Genomic DNA, 20700 nt, shown 5'->3' on the forward strand with positions numbered 1-20700 from the left:
AAAGTCGCTTTTCCCCGATACTGTCCCGTGCCATTTTCCTGGGCTTGACCACCGCCCCCCCCCCCCCGCCCGCCCGAATTATCTCGGGTCCATATCAGTAAAAGCTGCTCCATGAGTATTGATCTCACAACAGTGGTAAACAAATGGATCAAATGGTCCGCAGGTCCCGATGGTGGGGTTGGGGCACGTTCACCCAGCAACAGTGACCCCAGCCACACAGACTGATCGGTATCAATGGGAGAGTCTGTATTAGACTTTACAATGCCTTAGTGAAATGGGAAAAGACTCCGCAAACACATGATGAAAGAGCGGCCCTCTGAAAGCTAGTGCTTCAATTAAACCTGTAAGACCATAACCTGGTGTTGGGTCATTTATATCTTCGTACTCCATAGTCCAACAACGCCATCTCCAAATTAATGAAATGGGGGTTATGGGATGGAAAGTTCGGTTAGTGATCGTAGGAGGGAAGAAATCTCTGAGAACGGGTGGATTTGAATTCTGACATATGAAACACAGAGATGTGAGCGAGCAGAGCTTGAAGGAAAAAAAAATCACCTTGGAGAAAATCAAAACTTTAAAACAACTGATTCCTTTGTGTTTCACAAACGACTGGGTCATATAGAACAATTACTGCCATGACTCGGATTCGAACCGAGTTTGCTGCGGCCATAATGCAGAGTACTAACCACTATACGATCACGGCAGCCCACTAACACGCACTAAGCGCTCGCCATAAGTACAGTATCATAAGGAATGTTAGGCAGAGCAGCAAATGCACAATATCAGTGCTTAGCGAACAGTAGCTGATATGTGGGAACTAAGAATGGTCTGACCATTTAACATCGGTTCCCCCAGTGGCTGTGTTGATTCCATCATTGATGTGTTGAGGGCTGAGATAAATACATTTCTCCAAAACATCAAAGACTCCGCGGACAGTGCAGCTTTTATAACCTGCACATCCACCAATATCATTTATTATATCCGTTGCTCCCGGTGCAGTCTCCTGTACATTGGGGAGACTGGGCGCCTCCAAGCAGAGCGCTTTAGGGAACATCTCCGGAAAACCCGCACCAATCAACCACACAGCCCTGTGGCCCAACATTTCAACTCTCCCTCCCACTCTGCCGAGGACATGGAGGTCCTGGGCCTCCTTCACTGCAGCTCCCTCACCACCAGACACCTGGAGGAAGAACGCCACCTCTTCCACCACGGAACACTTCAACACCAGGGCATCAATCTGGACTTCAACAGTTTCCTCATTTCCCCTTCCCCCACCTCACCCCATTTCTAAACTTTCAGCTCAGCACTGTCCCCATGACTTGTCCTACCTGCCTATGTTCTATTCCACCTATCCATTCCACCCTCCCCACCCCGACCAATCACCTTCATCCCCTCCCCCACTTAACTATTGTACTCTATGCTACTTTCTACCCACCCCCACCCTCCTCTCACTTATCTCTCCACCCTTCAGACTCTCTGCCTGTATTCTTGACGAAGAGCTTTTGCCCGAAACGTCGATTTTACTGCTCCTCGGATACTGCCTGAACTGCTGTGCTCCTCCAGCACCACTAATCAAGAATCTGGTTTCCAGCATCTGCAGTCATTGTTTTTCCCAAGCTTTTGTTGAAATATATACTTCAATAGCAATGCAGTTTACCATCGGTTACTTCTCGAGTTTCCCCACACAAGGCAGTAACCACTGCTGCCACATGGTCCCTGTTCCTCGCCCCAGAATCAGAGGAACTGAGTGGCGCAGTCGCGAATAACCAACTTGAAATCATGATGGGAATGAAGTTGCAGAGAGACTCGATGGCTCAAGTGACTCAACCGGAGAATGCACGGTGTTTCTATGATGGTTTAGAGTCGCAAGCAATTCCGAGGTTGGGAGTGCTTCTGGTCAAAGGCGGGGCAGAAGGGAAAATTTGTTCCCGTTTATAATAACAGCAATCTACGGTGCATCTTGCTGAGACAGCTGAGTGCCACAACTGGAGCGTGGGCAGCTGGTTTGAAGTTTAATTTTGCTTCACTATCACCCAGTTCCCTGGAATGAATTGCTTTCACCATTTTTATTTCCAATTGTTTAATATCTCCCAGCAGTCTGCGGCTTTCTTCCTCATGGTTAATTGCATGACGAACTGTTGTGTGATCTGCACACTGCTAAATCACGGCAACTACAAGTAAATATGAATCATTGATCTATATGAGAAAACAGTGGAACTCACTGCAGGCATGCTGCTTAGGTTTGCAGGCGATACCAGTATTGTAGACAGTGAGGAAGATTATCAAAGTTTCGAAAGGATCTTAATCCAATGAGTCGTTGTACTGAAAAATGCAACATGGAGTTCAATCTGGATAAATGAAAGGTATTACATTTTGGTACAACAATACGTGTGGCTTTGCGTATGTTGGAGAACAGGGAAGCTCGGTGTGCAGGTACGTAATTCCTTGTAATTTGCATTACCAACAGACAAGATGATTCAAAGGCATTTCACATACTTCCCTTCATTGCTCATTCCTTTGTGTATAGTAGTTGGGACGTTATGTTGAAGTTTTGCAGGACATTGATGAGGCCTCCTCTCGAATATTATGTCCAGTTCTGGTCGCCCAGTTGTGGGAATGATATTATTCAGCTGGAATAGGTTCACAAAACGTTTGTTGCCTGTGGAAGGTTTGAGTTATAATGAAAGGCTGGATAGGCTGAGACTATTTTCAGATACGAGTTTGGGGTACTGGATATTGGGGTACTTGAGGAGCAGGAGAATCGACGTTTCGGGGAAAAGCCTGATGAACGACACTTGCGTGAAAAAAAACATTGATTCTCCTGCTCCCCGGATGCTGCCTTACCTGATGTGCTTTCCCAGCACAACACTCTCGACTCTGATCTCTCATCTGCAGTTCTCACTTTCTCCTAGTTGAGACTGTTTTCACTCGTGGTTAGGGGTTTGTACGGTGACCTGACAGAAGTTTATGAATTATTGAGAGGCAAGTTAGAGTTAACGATAGCGGCCTTTTCCCAGGAGGGGGATTGCAAGACGAGAGGGCATATGTTTAAGATGAAAAGAGAGAGTTTTTTTTAAAAAAGACATGTTTAGATACCGTATTTTACGTGTGTAATTAACTTGCTGAGGAAGTGATGGATGAGGGTATGTTTGCAACATTTAATGGACAATTGATTCCAAACATGAATGGGAAAGTGGGATTTTTAAAATACGTTTATTCATGCCTAGTACATCAGTTATTTCCCAGAGGGCATTTAAGAGTCAACCACGATATTATCCATCTGGAGTCTCCTGTGGGACAGAGCAGATGAATAGGGCAGTTTGCTTCCCGAACTGGCATGAGTGAATCAGATGGGATTTTCCACACAACTGATTCAGGTCATCAAGAAACTCTTCAATTCCAGGTGCTTGTTGAATTCAAACTCCACCATCTGTTATGCCAGGACCTGAACTCTTTGTCCCCAAAATATTACCTGGTTTTTGGATTAACAACACATTAATAAAACAACAAGGGCATTATCACCACTCAGCGGGTACAGGAGGAGGCAGACGGGAATGGGTGAGTTTGGCAGTATGTTCAGCATGGATCGGTTGGACTGACAGTCCTGTTTTCATGTTGTCTGACTCTGACTAAAGCTATGGAGCAGGAAGCTGGTTGGGATTAAAGGCGCATTGACATCATAATCGATCTCCCGATGGGATATGTAATCCTGCTGGAGTCTCCGGAGGTTATTTTGCTCAGTGATCCCTTCCCACACACGGGACTGGTGAACGGTCTCGCTCCAGTGTTACTGATTAAATGAGATTCCATCGCTGTGGTTAATTGAATCTTTTCCAGAAGTTCCTATATTGCCCTACTTTCTCTGTGGTATCTGTGTCCTTTTTTCTACACAGGGTGAACGATCCTTTCAAATTGTGTCCACACAGATACAAATCCTGTTTTCCATGTTGAGAATTTGTTATCATTCTTCCTTATTCACCCACGGGGTGTGAGTATGACTGGTCAGGACAACATTTATTCTTCGCCCCTCGTTCGTTTCTGTCTGGCTACACCACAAACCCGGGTGTGATCCCAGCCTCGGGTGTCTGTCTGTGGGCAGTCCACACATTCTCTGTGTATGCGTTTTTAAGGGCTCAACACGCTCCACTTGTGCCACTCAGCTGTCTTAGAAAGATGCACCGGAAATCGCTATGACAGTATAAACGGGGACAACCATTCCCTTGAGCAGGAGCACACTCAACCGAGGAATTTCTTGCGCCTCTATACCATCGCAGAAGGACGCACGCTCACCAATTGCATCACTGGAGACAGAGAGTAACTCCACGCACTCATTCTCATCCCCATTTCCGGTTGGATCTGGGCGGCTGTGCCGATGTTATGCTAAACTCCTATTGAAGCATACATTTCAACAATATCCTGTACTGTCCCCCAAGTCTTTGATGCTTGTCGAAATCTATTAATCTCAGTTTTCAACATTCTCTTACAAGGGATCTCCACAGCCTCTGAGGAAACCGAACTGAAAGATTCAGCTCATTCACAGTTCCCACATATATATCACTGTTCGCTGAGTACTGATATTGGGCATTTGCTGTTCTTCCGAACATTTCCTCTGCTAGTATACTTATTGCTGCTTGCAAGCATCCTGTTCTGTGGTTACTGTGATCGTGGTTGTCGGTATTTTGCATTGTGACCACAGCAACCTCGATTTGAAACCAAATCACGGCACTTAGTATTCTCTCCGTTGTCCTTTTTGTGACACATGCTCAGAAATTAATTGTTTTACCTTCAAATTCCGCTCTCTTACATCTCTGCGTTTCATATATCAGGATTCAAACACACCCGTTGTCAGAGATTCCGGTCCTTCCCACGATCATTAAACCTCCTTTCCGTCCCTCCTCCCATTTCTCTGAGGCAATGCCCAATCTATCACTCTCTTTCACATTCATACTGTTCTGTCTGTGCTGCTGCTGCGGTCACTGTTATTGGGTGAACGTGCCCCAATCCCACCATCGGGGCCTTCAAACAAATCGATCCATTTGGATACCGCGGTTGTGAAATCAATCCCCATGTAGCAGCTTTTACTGACATAGGCCAGAGACAATTGGAGCGTCAGGCTCATGGAAAATACCCAGGGCAGTTTTGATGAAAAGACATTTTGTTGGAAAAGATCAGCTTTTATGGCTTTCCGCGTTGGTCTTGTGATAATTTCATAGGACCGATAATCCAGAGACCGAGGTAATTGTCTGGGTACCGGGGCTTGTATCCCACTATGCCATGATCGTCAAATTTGGATTCAAAACATATCTGCAAGGAAGAATCTAATGACTACTATAGATCCATTGACAATTATTGAAAAAAAATCTATTTCACTGATGTCATTTCGGGATGGAATTTGCTATCCTTACTTGGTCTGGGCTGCATTTGACTTCAGACTCACAGCAATGTGGTTGAGTATCAACTGCCCTCTGGGCAATGTGGAATGTGTAATAAAAACTGCTCAGCCAGAATCGCCCTCATACTAATCCAGAAATTTTAAAACAAATACTCATTAGGATCAAGCAAGAGCGTTGTGTGCAGCTTTGCAAGTCACATTATAGTCGGGATGTGATCACACTGAGAAAGTTGCAGGAGTTATTTACCGGGATATTGTTTGGGCTGAAGAGTTTCAGTTGTGAAGAAAGACAGGACAGAGTGGAGTGTTTGTCTCAGTGCAAAGGAGATGGAAACAAGACATGATTGAGTTAGGGCATGGACAGGGTTGACTGAACGAGTTTCCCGTTGATGTAGGGAAAGATCAGCAGGGGCCAGAGACTTAAGGAGAAAGACAGAAAGGTTTTTGAAGATGTGAGAAAAAGCTTTATCAGCCAGCGGGTGGTTGGAATTTGGAATACACTGTCTGCATTTTCCAGAGTGGCAGAAACACTTATAACCTGAATAAATATTCAGATGTGAGCTTGTGATGCCAAGACATATAAGGCTGTGGGGTAAGCATTCTGAAATGGGATTCAGTTCATTAGGCAGTTGTTTTTGACAAGTGTGGCCACATTGGGTTGAAGGGCCTCCTTTGACATTCTTGTTCTCTGTAGTATAATGGTTAGTGTCCCCGCCAGTCACAGGGCTCAATTTTCCGCTGGGGACAGTATAAGCGTTTTAAAACTGTCACTCCATTCCCAAGTGCGAGTATTGCTACCTGTCCTTCCATTCTCGATGGGGCATATCACACGAAGGACAGTGCTGCCTGAATCAGTGTGGGAAAGGGCTGCAGCTCTCAGGGAGGCAGAGTATCAGTGAACGGCCAAACACGTGACTTCTGCAAACTTCACCTTGTGACTGTGTTGGAATGAATAGCATTTGACAGACTTGTTCCGGATTGAAGGATTTACTAGAAACAGGAAGCTGAGGAAGAAACAGCATAAACGCATTCAAGTATGAGTGCAGAAACATTTCCCACAGCACGAATAAAATTGTAAAAGACAGAGTAGCGTTTCGATACATTGAATTTGGATTCATTTGTTTTGATCAGTTTTACCAGGTTATAAAACCATGAAAAAATGATACAGCACTTGCTCAGTATGATGGAACATTGTTTCAGTAATTCGCACTGCTGTTCAGAGGGAGGGTTAGGTTGATTTGCAAAGTTAAATTTCCCTTTCGTGTCCAGGGAGTGAATTTAGTAAGTTAGGTGAATTAGCCATGGGTAACGCGGGGATAAGGTCAGAAGTCACAGGACGTTAGGTTATACTCCAACAGGTTTATTTGAAATCAAAAGGTGGAGGGATTCCCCTTCTTCAGGTGAAGTATAAGGAAATGGCAAGGGGAACTAGGTCTGAGTGAGATGCTCTTCAGAGAATCAACACCGGTTCGATTGACTGAAATGCTCTTTCTGCACTGTAGGATTCTGTGATTCTATGAATAGATAATGACGGTGTTTACTGGGGCGTAAAGCTATTAGATAAGATGCTGATGGGGGTGTACTGAGGATGAGATTTTATTCACTTGTGCTCTTGGAAAATTGAGAAGAGTTATCCCTGAACCAAGGAAGATAAATGGGGTTTTTTCAGGTTATGAAATGTTTGGACAGAGTAAATAGGAGGAAAATTCCGACTTTTAAGTAAGTAAACATCTAGATGTCAGGCATTCAATACCTTTGATAAAACCTTTGAAGGACAAAGAAATGATGAGAACAGAATCGCTGTCACTCCGAGAATCTGTTTTTCAAAATATTTGGAAAGGCACATTTGATGACATACAAGGAATAAATTTCACAAGGAGAGAGACAGCGTGTGGCTCGGTAAAGATGCAGAGGTGGGGTGTAGTCGGTCGGAAGTTACGGGGAAACAATGTCTAAGTTGATTGACATTAAATGTAAAGAAATTTCTTTAATGTGTGCAGCTGAAAAAGATTCGGTTCCAAAACTCTGCGTTTTTAATGATTTGGCATAATGTTCACCTAAAGCATTGTAAATGGAACTGAGTGGAGTTCTATTTATTGTGAACGGAAGATATTACATAATGAATAGGAAGTGACCAGTTGCTTGTCGATCGACTTCCTGCTTTCATCACATGCGTTAAGGATGTGAGAACAAACACCATGATGTTTGGTCCATTTAATACTCAGTGAATCTGCCAAAGGAACGAGCAACAAAACTGGTGGGTTTTCTTTTGTACTTTAACCCTCTATTTTTCTAAGCAGTATTTTCCTTAAGCTGAAATAAAGTCTGAGCAAATTTGAATACAACATTAATCGTTCCAATGAGATATATCCAATTCACTTCTAATTATTACAATAAACATTGTGAGTTTGCAGCAAAATTAAAATGAAACGAACAAATCAGCTTTTCTTGCGTTTTAATCCAATTCAGGTTCAGCCATACGAGAAAGGACATTGAGCGACAACATCACCTTTATTTCAATTACCATGGCTGCTTCTTCACGTGAGAGAGAAAGTGACTGAAAAAATTATGTGCCAAATGTAGGTGTAAATATGACGGAAAATTCTTGTCCTGTTTCATTCTGACTCAGTTCTGACTCAGTATGTATCAATGACAGCAATTCATTCTGACCAGCATGACTATTTATTGGAATTTTCTATTATTATAATTCTAGTGAAAGCAGAAACACAATGGCGTGGATTCGATTCCGCTCTGGAACTTTCTCATCAATGACTTTCACTACATGTAACCTGATGAGGTCACATGTCACCCCTCTACAAAATGTGCAGAGGAGACCGAGAGATTATGGTGGTGGGATATTACACCGCTGTACTCCACATTCACGGGTTCGAGTCACACTCTGGTTGCTAACTTTACGCGCTGCACTCGCAGTTTTTCTTTGCACATCACACCTCTGGTATACACTGGATCGAGAAACTTGTTCTTGACCTTCACTGCACGAGAGATTCAGGAATAATCGACACCACATTAAAGTCGAAATGAAGAGTGAGAGCAGTCATTCTATTCAATTGTAGACGAAATTGGTGTAATGAGAAGGAACACATTTTTCTTTCCGTCCTACACTCCATCTTGTCTTTCTATGAATTCCCATCGAAAGAAAGAGAAAAAGAAAACAAGAGATTGGGAGCACAAGTTTATCCAGTGGGGTTGTTCATGAGTATTTTAACCTAACACTTCACACAAAGATCTGATCAGTATTTCAAACAGTCACTCGGAATTGGAACCGCAGAAAATTTCTCCAATGAAACGAACCTTTCATTCTTCACCAATTTCTGCTGTGTGTGAATCATGCAACGATCCATCATCCAACGTGATCACTGACTGTGAGCGTGCCAACTGTATAAGATTTAGCAACTTCCTTCAGCAATCACAGCTTCTGTACACAGCCACCTGTGCTGGGCCCAGTGTCATTTGTTGCCCCAGGTCACAGCACATTTCTTTTTCCTGTGTTTATGAGCTTTGTTCATAATCTGTCTGATCTGTTTAATAAACTTTTCCTGTCACTTCATCCCATCCCCTCACAATTTTGAACTTATGAATAAAATAAGGCGTTAGATGAAATGTTAAACAAAGTGGAAGTATGCTATTCAGCCCAAGGAGTCTGCTCAACCATTCAACGAACTCATGGTTGATCTGATTTGGAGATGCCGGTGTTGAACTAAGTAAAATATCACACAACACGAGGTTAGAGTCCAGCAGGTTTACGTGGAAGCTCTAGCTTTCTGAGCGATGCTCCTTCATCAGGTGATAGTCACCTGACTATCACCTGATGGAGTGTCGCTCCGAAAGCTAATGTGCTTCCAATTAAACCTGTTGGACTATAACCTAGTGTTGTGTGATTCTTCACATAGTTGGTCTGATAATCTTGAATTCCTTTCTGCTCATTTAGCTCGAAAAGTTTCATCACCTTTCTGATTAACTATCTGGCACAGTTTGAAAATACCCAACCACACAGTCTCAACAGCGGTTACTGGAAAATGCCACAGTTTCATAGACCCCTGAGCAAAGAACTTACTCCTCATTTCTGAATTAAATGGGCAATATCTAATTCTGAGATTATGTCCTCTTGTGCTCTCTTCAGAGCATAGGGCAAGCCAAATGCTCGTATCTACCCTGTCAAGATCCTACGACTATTGAACATTTATAATTGTTACTATGTAATTATAAATTTCCCCGACTCCTCCTTTGTTTGAAGGAGAATAATCCCAGCCTAACCAATCATTCCACGAAGTTCTACTGTATTCAGAGTTAGCAACATGTTAGTAAGTCTGCGCTACCCCTTATAGCATCCTTACATATTATTAAGACAGGTGGAGAAATTTCAGCGAGGAAACGGGTTGAAATTTCAGGCGCAGACGGGAATTGAAACTTGAAATCAGAAAGCGATTAGAATCGGATTGACCCCCAGAAGGACTAAATACAGGAAAGATATCTCTGACAAATCAGAATCTAATCATGTTCGATTGACATTCAATGGCTTCAATGTTACTGAATTCCTCCGTGTAGTCGTCCTCGGAGCTAGTATTTAGGAAAAATGGAACCTGACCGCCCGTATAAAGAAGTTGACGACAAAAACCTGTCCGTGGGTCAACTTTGTTTGATTATTAACTCAACTCTTGTCTCCGTGAAGCCTACATCGTCCGCAACGCACAAATTACATGTTTAGCAGAACTCTCTCCATTTGCCAAGGTGGGTGCACCTTCAACACCACTGAAGGAACTGGACACCCTCCACGACAATGCAGTCACTTAACTGTATATTGTTCAACACCTGACTATTTATTCCCTTAACTGTTAAGGCACAATTGAAGCAGAGTGCACCACATAGAAGATTCACTGGAGTTAGTTATCGAGGCTTTGTTGACAGAACCTTCAAAGCTCAAAAATTGTACCGACCATAAGGACAAGTTAGAAGATGCACTGAACCTTCACCATTTGCAAATTAGCGTCCAAGGCTCATACCAGCATGATTTGGAGAGGAATCAGTGGTAAATTCATTGAGTGGTGAAGTAGTTTGATGGGCAAAGATTTATACTTCAGCCCTCTATCTTTCATCTTTCAATGTTTAAAAAAATAGATTATTGCATAGACCAGACCTGTGCTCGTTCCTTTAGTTGTTTCCTAAACTGGCGGTTGCTAAAGATCGAATATCATCCACAGTCTGTGGTCAACAATAGAAAATATCCAAAACCCTCTCGAACAACTGATCTCCCTGTCCCTGTGTTCAGGGATCTGTGAATGCCCATTCCAAGATCTCTTTGTTCCTGTTCACCAATCAGGATCCTCACGGTTATTGTTACAACTCCCCAAATTCACCACCACTCATTGGTCTGGATTCAATTCCATTCACCATTTTGCCTTTCTACATGATGTATACATCCCTGCGGTCCCTGACATTATTCATCAGAGTCAACCACACGACTATGTATCGTCAGTAAACTTCTAAATCATGACTTCTAATAAAAAAGTTTGAATTATTGATCTACATCAGGAAACAGTGGTACTTCACTGGGAAAAAGCAACCAAACATGGTTCCTTTCTGCATGGGATGAACAACTCCAAGGGTTGCTAGCCCAGTATCTCGCCACTACATTTGCAGATGACACAAAGATTGGTGGAGTAGCCAGAAAACATAGAGGACAGTCAAAGAATGAAGGGGAATATAGATAGACAGAAGAGTTGAGCAGAGAAGTGGCAAATGGTGTTCCATCCAAGCAAATGTGAGGTGATGATTTAGGGAAGTCTAATTCCAGAGCCAAGTATACAGTAAATGGAAGAGCTTGGGTAAACTTGATGAGAAGAGAGATCTGGGAGTTCAGGTCCTTTGTACCCTGAAGGTGACTGCACAGGTGGATAGAGTGGTCAAGAAGGCATATGGCATGCTTGCCTTCACCGGATAGGGCATTGAGTATAAGAGCAGGTAAGCCCTGCTAAAATTGTACATGAGTTTGTTTCGGCCGCGTTTAGAATACTCTGTGCAGTTCTGGTCGCCAAAGTACCAAAATTATGTGGACGTTTAGGAGAGAATGAGGAGAAGGTTTACGCAGATGTTGCCTGGTATGGAAGATGCAACCTCTGAAGAGAGGTTGAGTCGATTACTTCTGCTTTCATTAGGCAAAAACGAGATTGAGGGGATCTGATTGAGGTCTACAATATCATGACGGGTACAGACAGGATGGATAGAGATAAGCTTTTTCCCAAGATGAGGGCTTCAATAATGAGAGGTCATGCATTCAATGAGAGGTGAAACTTTTAACGGAGATAGACATGGAAAGTATTTTACACAGAGGGTGGTAGGTGCTGGAATGCGTTGCCAGCAGAGGTACTAGAGTCAGACATGATAGATTCATTTCAGGTGCGCCTGGACAGATGCATGAGTAAGTGAGAAGCAGAGGGATACGGATGCTTAGAAGTTGGGCGACATGTTTAGTGAGTTGATTTGGACCGGCTCAGGTACGGCAAGGAAGAATCTAATGACTATTCTATATCCATTGACAATTGTTGAAAAAAAAATCCAATGATGTCATTTCGGGATGGAATTTGCTATCCTTACTTGGTCTGGCCTGCATGTGGATGAGATTGATCGATTTCGACAAAACATTAAAGACTCGGGGGACAGTACAGGATATTGTTGAAAAGTATGCTTCAATAGCATTTTAGCTTAACATTGGCACTGCCGCCCATATCCAACCAGAAATGGGGGTAGGAATGTGTGCGCGGAGTTACTCTCTGGCTCCAGTGATGCAATAGGTGAGCATCCTGTCCTTCTGTGATGGGAAAGAGGCGCAAGACATTCCTCGGTTGAGTGTGCTCCCACTAAAGGGAATGGTTGTCTCCGCTGATACTATCATAGCGATTTCTGGCGCATCTTTTTAAGACAGCTGAGTGGCACAGGTGGAGCGTGTTGAAACCTTAACTTTGTAGTGATGGGTTTAAAACTGATTTTGCTGTTTGGATCTGTGTTTCCGACACTGGTGGTGGCAGCTATATTTGCTCGCATCAGCTCAGTATCAGTTTCTTCCACACAGTCAAGACTTCAACCAGGAGAAGGTGGTGTTGGGGTGATATTTTAAACTAGTCATATTTGGGGGTTGGGACACGGAAACGGTGATGTTTACGTTCGATGATTAAAACATGAAATACAAGCCTGACCTCAGGAACAGAGATCATGACTTTAATTTCCTGCAATCCCATTCATTCACGTCCCTTATGCAGGGGATTGAACCATCTTCAACCAGTCCTGCCTACGAGAGACTCCAGGAGCAGAAAAACATGAGCTGACCCTTACTTCAAGAATCTCCACCGCGTGGGGAAGCAGTCTAATCGGCCCTTCCAGTCCACACGGTCCATCCGAAGCGCATCCCACCAGACCCCACGGTATTCCCTGTCCCATAAGCCTGCATTTCCCATTGTTGATCCCTGTAACTGGCACATCTTTGGTCAGAGGGAGAAATAAAAACGCAAACACACAGAGAATGTGCAGACTGCCCACAGACAGACACCCGAGGCTGGGATCGCACCCGGGTTTGTAGTGGAGCCAGACAGCAACAAACAAGGGGCGAGGAATAAATGTTGTCCTAACCAGTGATAATCACACCCTGTGGGTGAATGAGGAAGAATAAAAACACATTCACAACATGGAAAACAGGATTTGTATTTGTGTGGACACAAGTTGAAAGGATCGTTCACCCTGGGTTGTAAAAAGGACACTGATAACACAGAGAAAGCAAGGCAATGTGGGAACTGCTGGAAGCGATTCAATTAACCACAGAAATGGAATATCATTTAACCAGTAACACTGGGGAGAAGCCGTTCACCAGTCCCGTGTTTGGGAAGGGATCACTGAGCAAAACAACCTCCGGAGACTCCAACAGGATTACATATCCCATCAGGTGTTCGATTATGATGTCAATGCGCATTTAATCCCAACCAGCCGCCTGCTCCAGAGCGTCAATCAGACTCATACAACATGAAAACAGGCCTGTTAGTCCAACCGATCCATGCTGAACATACTGCCAAACTAACCCATTCCCGTCTGCCTCCTCCTGTACCCGCTGAGTGGTTATAATGCCCTTATAGTTTTATTACTGTGTTATTATCCAAAACCCAGGTAATATTTTGGGGACAATGAGTTCAGGTCCTGGCATGGCAGATAGTGGAATTTGAATTCAATAAGCGCCTGGAATTGAAGAGTCTCGTGATGCCCTGAATCAGTTGTGTGGAAAATCCCATCTGATTCACTCATAACAGTTCGGGATGCAAACTGCCATATTCATCTGCTCTGTCCCACAGGAGACTCCAGATGGATAATACCGTGGTTGACTCTTAAATGCCCTCTGGGAAATAACTGACGTACTCAGCATGAATAAATTTATTTTAACAATCCGAATTTCCCATTCATGTTTGGAATTAATTGTCCATTAAATGTTGCAAACATACCCTCATCCATCACTTCCTCGGCAAGTTAATTACACACGTAAAACACATTCCCTTTAAAAATGCCGCACATGTCTTTTTTTTAAAATCTCTCTTTTCATCTTAAACATATGCCCTCTCGTCTTGAAATTCCCCTCCTGGGAAAAGGCCGCTATCGTTAACTCAAAACTTGTCTCTCAATAATTCATAAACTTCTGTCAGGTCGCCGTTCAAACCCCTAACCTAGAGTGAAAATAGTCTCAACTGGGAGAAAGTGAGACCTGCAGATGGGAGATCAGAGTCGAGAGTGTTGTGCTGGGAAAGCACAGCAGATCAGGCAGCATTTGAGGAGCAGGAGAATCGACGTTTCGGGGAAGAGCCTGATGAACGACACTTGTGTGAAAAAATGATTCTCCTGCTCCTCGGATGCTGCCTTACCTGATGTGGTTTTCCAGCACCCCGATCTCGAATCTGAAAATAGACTCAGCCTATCCAGCCTTTCATTATAACTCAAAACTTCCACTGGCAACAAGCGTGTATACCTTTTGTGAATCTATTCAAGCTGAATAATATCATTCCCACAACTGGGCGACCAGAACTGGACATAATATTCCAGAAGAGGCTGCATCAATGTCCTGCAAAACTTCAACATAACTTCCCAACTGCTGTACACAAAGGACAGAGCAATGAAGGGAAGTAGGTTAAATGCCTTTGAACCATCTTGTCTGTTGGTAATGCAAATTACAAGGAATTATGTACCTGCACACTGAGCTTCCATGCTCTCCAACATACGCAAAGCCATACTCTTTTTGTTGGACCAAAATGCAATACCTTCCATTTATCCAGATTGAACTCCATGTTACATTTTTCAGTACAACGACTCATTGGATTAAGATCCTTTTGAAACTTAGATAATCTTCATCACTGTCTCCAATACTGGTATCGCCTGCAAACCTCCGAAGCATGCCTGCAGTGAGTTCCACTGTTTTCTCATTTAGATCAATGATTCATATTTACTTGGAGTTGCCGTGATTTAGCAGTGTCCAAATCATACAACAATTAGTCATGCAATTAACCATGAGGAAGAAAGCCACAGACTGCTGGGAGATATTAAACAATTGGAAATAAAAATGGTGAAAGCAATTCATTCCAGGGAAGTGGGTGATACTGAAGCAAAATTAAACTTCAAACCAGCTGCCCCCCCTACAGTTGTGGCACTCAGCTGTCTCAGCAAGATGCACTGTAGATTGCTGTTATTATAAACGGGAACAGATTTTCCCTTCTGCCCCGCCTTTACAGGAAGCACACCCAACCTCGGAATTGCTTGCGCCTCGAAACCATCATAGAAACACCGTGCATTCTCCAGTTGCGTCACTTGAGCCATCGAGTATCTCTGCAATCTCATTCCCATCTTGATTTCAAGTTGGTTATTCGCGACTGCGCCACTCATTTCCTCTGATTCTGGGGCTGGGAACTCGGACTGTGTGGCAGCAGTGGTTACTGCCTTGTGTGGGGAAACTCGTGAAGTAACCGATGTTAAACTGCATTGCTATTGAACTATATATTTCAACAAAAGCTTGGGAAAAACAATGACTGTAGATGCTGGAAACCAGATTCTTGATTAGTGGTGCTGGAAGAGCACAGCAGTTCAGGCAGCATCCGAGGAGCTGTAAAATCGACGTTTCGGGCATAAGCTCGTCATCAAGAATACAGGCAGAGATTCTGAAGGGTGGAGAGATAAGTGAGAGGAGGGTGGTGGTGGGGAGAAAGTAGCACAGAGTACAATAGGTGAGTGGGGGAGGGGATGAATGTGATAGGTCGGGGTGAGGGTGGAATGGATAGGTGGAATAGATGATAGGCAGGTAGGACAAGTCAGGACAAGTCATGGGGACAGTGCTGATCTGGAAGTTTGGAAATGGGGTGAGGTGGGGAAGGGGAAATGAGGAAACTGTTGAAGTCCACATTGATGCCCTGGGGTTGAAGTGTTCCGAGGCGGAAGATGAGGCGTTCTTCCTCCAGGTGTCTGGTGGTGAGCGAGCGGCGGTGAAGGAGGCCCAAGACCTCCATGACTTCGGCAGAGTGGGAGCGAGAGTTGAAATGTTGGGGCACAGGTCTGTGTTGTTGATTGGTGTGCGTGTCCCAGAGATGTTCCCTAAAGCGCTCTGCTCAGAGGCGCCCAGTCTCCCCAATGTACAGGAGATCGCATCGGGAGCAACGGATACAATAAATGATATTGGTGGATGTGCAGGTAAGAAAAGCTGTACTGTCCCCGGAATCTTTGTTGTTTTGGAGAAATCTATTCATCTCAGCCCTAAACACATTAATGATGGAATCAACACAGCCACTGGTGGAACCGATGTTAAACGGTCAGTCCATTCTGAGTTCCCACATATCTGCTACTGTTCGCTGAGCACTGATTTTGTGCATTTGGTGCTCTGCCTAACATTCCTTATGATACTGCACTTATTAGGTGCGTTGGCTGTGTTCGTCTGTGGGTTGCCATGATCGTATAGTGGTTAGTATTCTGTGTTGTGGCCGCAGCAACAGCGGTTCGAATCCCAGTCACGGCCGTAATTGTGCTGTATCCCAGTCTTTTGTGAAACACAAAGGAATCAGTTTTTTAAAGTTTTGATTTTCTCCAACGTGATGTTTTTTCCTTCAAGCTCTGCTCGCTCACATCTCTGTGTTTCATATGTCAGAATTCAAATCCACCCGTTCTCAGAGATTTCTTCCCTCCTCCGATCACTAACCGAACTTTCCATCCCATACCCCCATTTCATTAATTTGGAGATGCCGGTGTTGGACTATGGAGTACAAAGTTAAACATGACCCAACACCAGGTTATGGTCTTACAGGTTTAATGGAAGCACTAGCTTTTGGAGCGCTGCTCTTTCATCATGTGTTTGCGGAGTCATTTCCTATTTCACTAAGGCATTGCAGACTCTAATACAGACTCTCCCATTGATACCGATCAGTCTGTGTGGCTGGGGTCACTGTTGCTGGGTGAACGTGCCCCAACCCCACCATCGGGACCTGCGGACCATTTGATCCATTTGGTTACCACTGTTGTGAGATCAATACACATGTAGTAGATTTTACTGATATGGACCAGATATTATTGGGGGGGTGGGGTCAAGCTCAGGAAAATGTCACAGAACAGTATCGAGGAAAAGCGACTTTATTGGATAAGATCAGATTCACTGATTTTCTGCAATGCCCGAGCACGATTATCACTGAACACTGGTCTGTTTATTCAGACACCACGGACTCGGGTTTGACTCCGAACATGCTCGGTGGTAGAATTGGGATTCAATAAATATCTGGAATTACGAATCTAATAACTCCTATAAATCCGCGGCCAATTGTTGAAAACAACAAAACCATCTGACCTCATTTAAGGAATGTAACTGCCATTCTTACCTGTTTGAGCCTCCATGTGACTCCAGACTCACTACAATATGTATGAGTTTCAAATGCCCGCTCTGCAATTAGAGATACCAATCAATACTGCCGAGCCAGCGACGCCCTCATACTGTAACAGAATAGAAAAAAGTTCATTCGGCCCTAGCTAGATTACTGTGTGCAGTTCTGCAATTCAGAGTACTGCATGGATGTGATCGCACTGGGAACGTTGCAGTAGAGATTCACTGGGATATTGTCTGGGCTGAAGAGTTTCAGTTGTGAGGAGAGATTGGACAGACGGGTTGTTTGTCACCGAGCAGAGGAGATTGGAGAAGACATGACTGAGATGTACTTAATAATGAGGGATATGGATAGGATAGACTGAAAGAATTGTTTCTAATTGATGGAGAGATCGAACACTGGGGCCAAGAGATTTCGGGAAAAGGCAGAAAGGTTTGAGTAGATTTGCGGAAAGGGTCAGAGAGGCGGAAATCATTCTAACCTTAGAAAAAAATTGAGATGTTAATTTGTGATGCCAAAACATGTAAGATTATGGGCTAAACGATGGAATACTTGATTCAGATCGTTAAGCAGTTGTGTTTGACAAGCGCGGCCACAACAGGCTGATGGGCCTCCTTCGATGTTGTTGTCCTCCACAGTATCGTGGTTAGTGTCCCCTCCTGTCACAGGGCTCAATTCTCCGCTGGGGGCATCGTAAAGGTTTTAAACCTGTCGCTCTGTTCACCAGTGAAGTTTATTAATTCCTGACCTTGCATTCTCGATGGGACATGTCACAGTAAGGACAGTGCTGTCTGAATCAGCTTGGGAAGGACTGCAGCTCCTGGGGAGAGAGAGTGTCAGTGACAGTGCAAACACGTAACTTCAGCCAACTGCACATTGTGTTTGTGTTGCAATGAAAACCATTATATAGAGTTGTTCCTGACTGATATGTTTATTTAAAGCAGGAATCTGAGGAAGAAAAGAGCAAACCCATTCAGACCTGAGTGCAGAAACATTTCCAGCAGCACTCATGAGGTTGTCCAGCGCAGGACCGCGTTTGTATGGATTGAATTCAGGTTGCTAGGCGCAGCTTGCTTTCACTCGGCTGAGTTACCAGTGTGTAAATGATACAGATTGTCTTCACTGTGATGGTCCATTTGCTCAGTGGTTTGTACTGCTGTTAGGTCTGTAGGTTTGGTAGATTGGTCATGTTAAATTGCGCTGATGTGTCCAGGGAGTGAATTATGTAAGTTAAGTGAATTAGCCATGGGTAACGCAGTGATAAGGTCAGCAGTCACACGTTGCTAGGTTTTATTCCAACAGGTTTATTTGAAATCACAATCCAGAGGCCTGCGGGGATACAGACGGGAGCTAGGTCTGGTTGAGATGCTGTTGGAGTCTCCCTACAGACTCGATTGGCTGAACTGCATTTTCTGCATTGGAGGGGGAATCTGTGATTCTATCAGAGAGGACACTGCCAGCGTTTACTGGACCGTTAAGACATTAGAGACGATACTGACGGCGTTTAGTGTGGATGGACTTTTAATTTTTTGTTTTGGAAAATTTGACACTGAACCAAGGAAAACCGAATGTAAGATTTCCAGAGTAGGTGAGGTTTGGAGAGAGTAAATATGTGGTAAATTCACTCTTTCAAGTTCGTACATTTCTGAACGTCAGGCTTTCAAAACCATCGATGTAGGACAAATAAATGATGGGAGCAGAATTTCTGTCACTCAGACAATCCGTTTCCAAAATATTTGGAAAGGCACATTTAGAGACACACAAGCAGTGAGTTTTCACTGTGATGGTCCATTTGATCAGTGGTTCGCACTGCTCTGAAGTCTGTAGGTTAGGTGGATTGGCCATGTTAAATTGTGCTCATCTGTCCAGGGAGTGAACTCAGTAAGTTAAGTGAATTAGCCAGGGGTAACGCAGTGATAAGGTCAGCAGTCACAAGTTGCCAGGTTATTATTCCACCAGGTTTATTTGAAATCACAAGCCAGAGACCTGCGGGGATAGAGACGGGAGCTCGGTCTGGTTGAGATGCTGTTCATAGTCTCCCTACAGACCCGATTGACTCAACTGTACTTTCTGCATTGTAGGGAATCTGTGATTCTATCAGAGAGGACACTGCCAGCGTTTACTGTGCTGCTAAGACATTGGAGACGATGCTGACGGCATTTAGTGGGGATGGAGTTATATTTATTTGTGGTTTGGAAAATTTGAAACTAAACCAAGGAAAACCGAATGGAAGTTTTCCGGAGTATTTGAGGTTTGGAGAGAGTAAATATGTGGCAAATTCACTTTTTCAAGTTCATAAATTTCTGAAAGTCAAGATTTCAAAACCATCGATGTAGGACAAAGAAATAATGGGAGCAGCATTTCTGTCACTCAGACAATCCGTTTCCAAAATATTTGGAAAGGCACATTTAGAGACACACAAGCAGTGAGTTTCACCAGGAGAGAGACAGCCTGTGGCCAGGTAAAAGTGTAAAAGTGGGGTGTGGTAGATTGGTACAGTGGGGTAGAAGGTTCGAGGAAACAATATCTAATTTGGACGACTTCAGATGCAAAGAAATATCGGAAACCTCTGCAGCTGTGTAAGATTCAGCAATAAAAAACCTCAGAGTTTTGAAAGATTTCTATGAATTTTCCACATGAAACATTATCAATGGAACTGAGCAGATTTGGCATATTGTAAAGGCAAACTATTCCATAATGAATAGGAAGTGACCCGTCTCTTAGAGATCGATTTCCTGCTTTAATCCCATGGTTTAAAGGTGGGAGGACGATCGCCATGATGTTGGGTTCATTTGACACCCACTGAAATCTGCCAAAGTAACTGAGCATCAAAACTGGCATCTTGTTTTGTAGTTTAACCTTCTGTTTTTCTCATCAGCATTTTCTTTAAGCTGAAATAAATTCGGAGCAATATTGAATGCAACATTTAACATTCCAATCACATAAATCCAATTCAATTCCGATCATTGGAATGAACAGAGTGAAGTTGCAGCAAAATTAATAAAATGAAACGAACAAAACTGCATTTCCGGGAATTTTACCCAGTTCAGATTCAGCCATATGAGAAAGACCATCGAGCTAAAACATCACCTTCACTTCTCTCTCCATATATAGTTTTTCACGTGAGAGAGAAACTATCTGAAGAAATTATGCGTCAAGACGAAATGTGCGTGTGAATGTGACGGGATTTCCATGCTTGCTGGGTCATTCTGAGACAGTTCCGACTCGAAATAAATCAAGGACAAGATATTCCTTCCAAGGACGAGGTCAATCCCTTGGGTTTTGCTGGTATTATTATTCTGCTGAAAGCAGAAACATAATGGCGTGGATTCGATTCCGCTCAGGAAATTTCTTATCCCCTCGGTGCACCATATGTGATCTTGACGGGGTCACATGTGAGCGCCTTTGCAA

Source organism: Chiloscyllium punctatum, chromosome 34 (genome assembly GCF_047496795.1).
Source record: "Chiloscyllium punctatum isolate Juve2018m chromosome 34, sChiPun1.3, whole genome shotgun sequence".
Classification (NCBI taxonomy): Eukaryota; Metazoa; Chordata; class Chondrichthyes; order Orectolobiformes; family Hemiscylliidae; genus Chiloscyllium; species Chiloscyllium punctatum.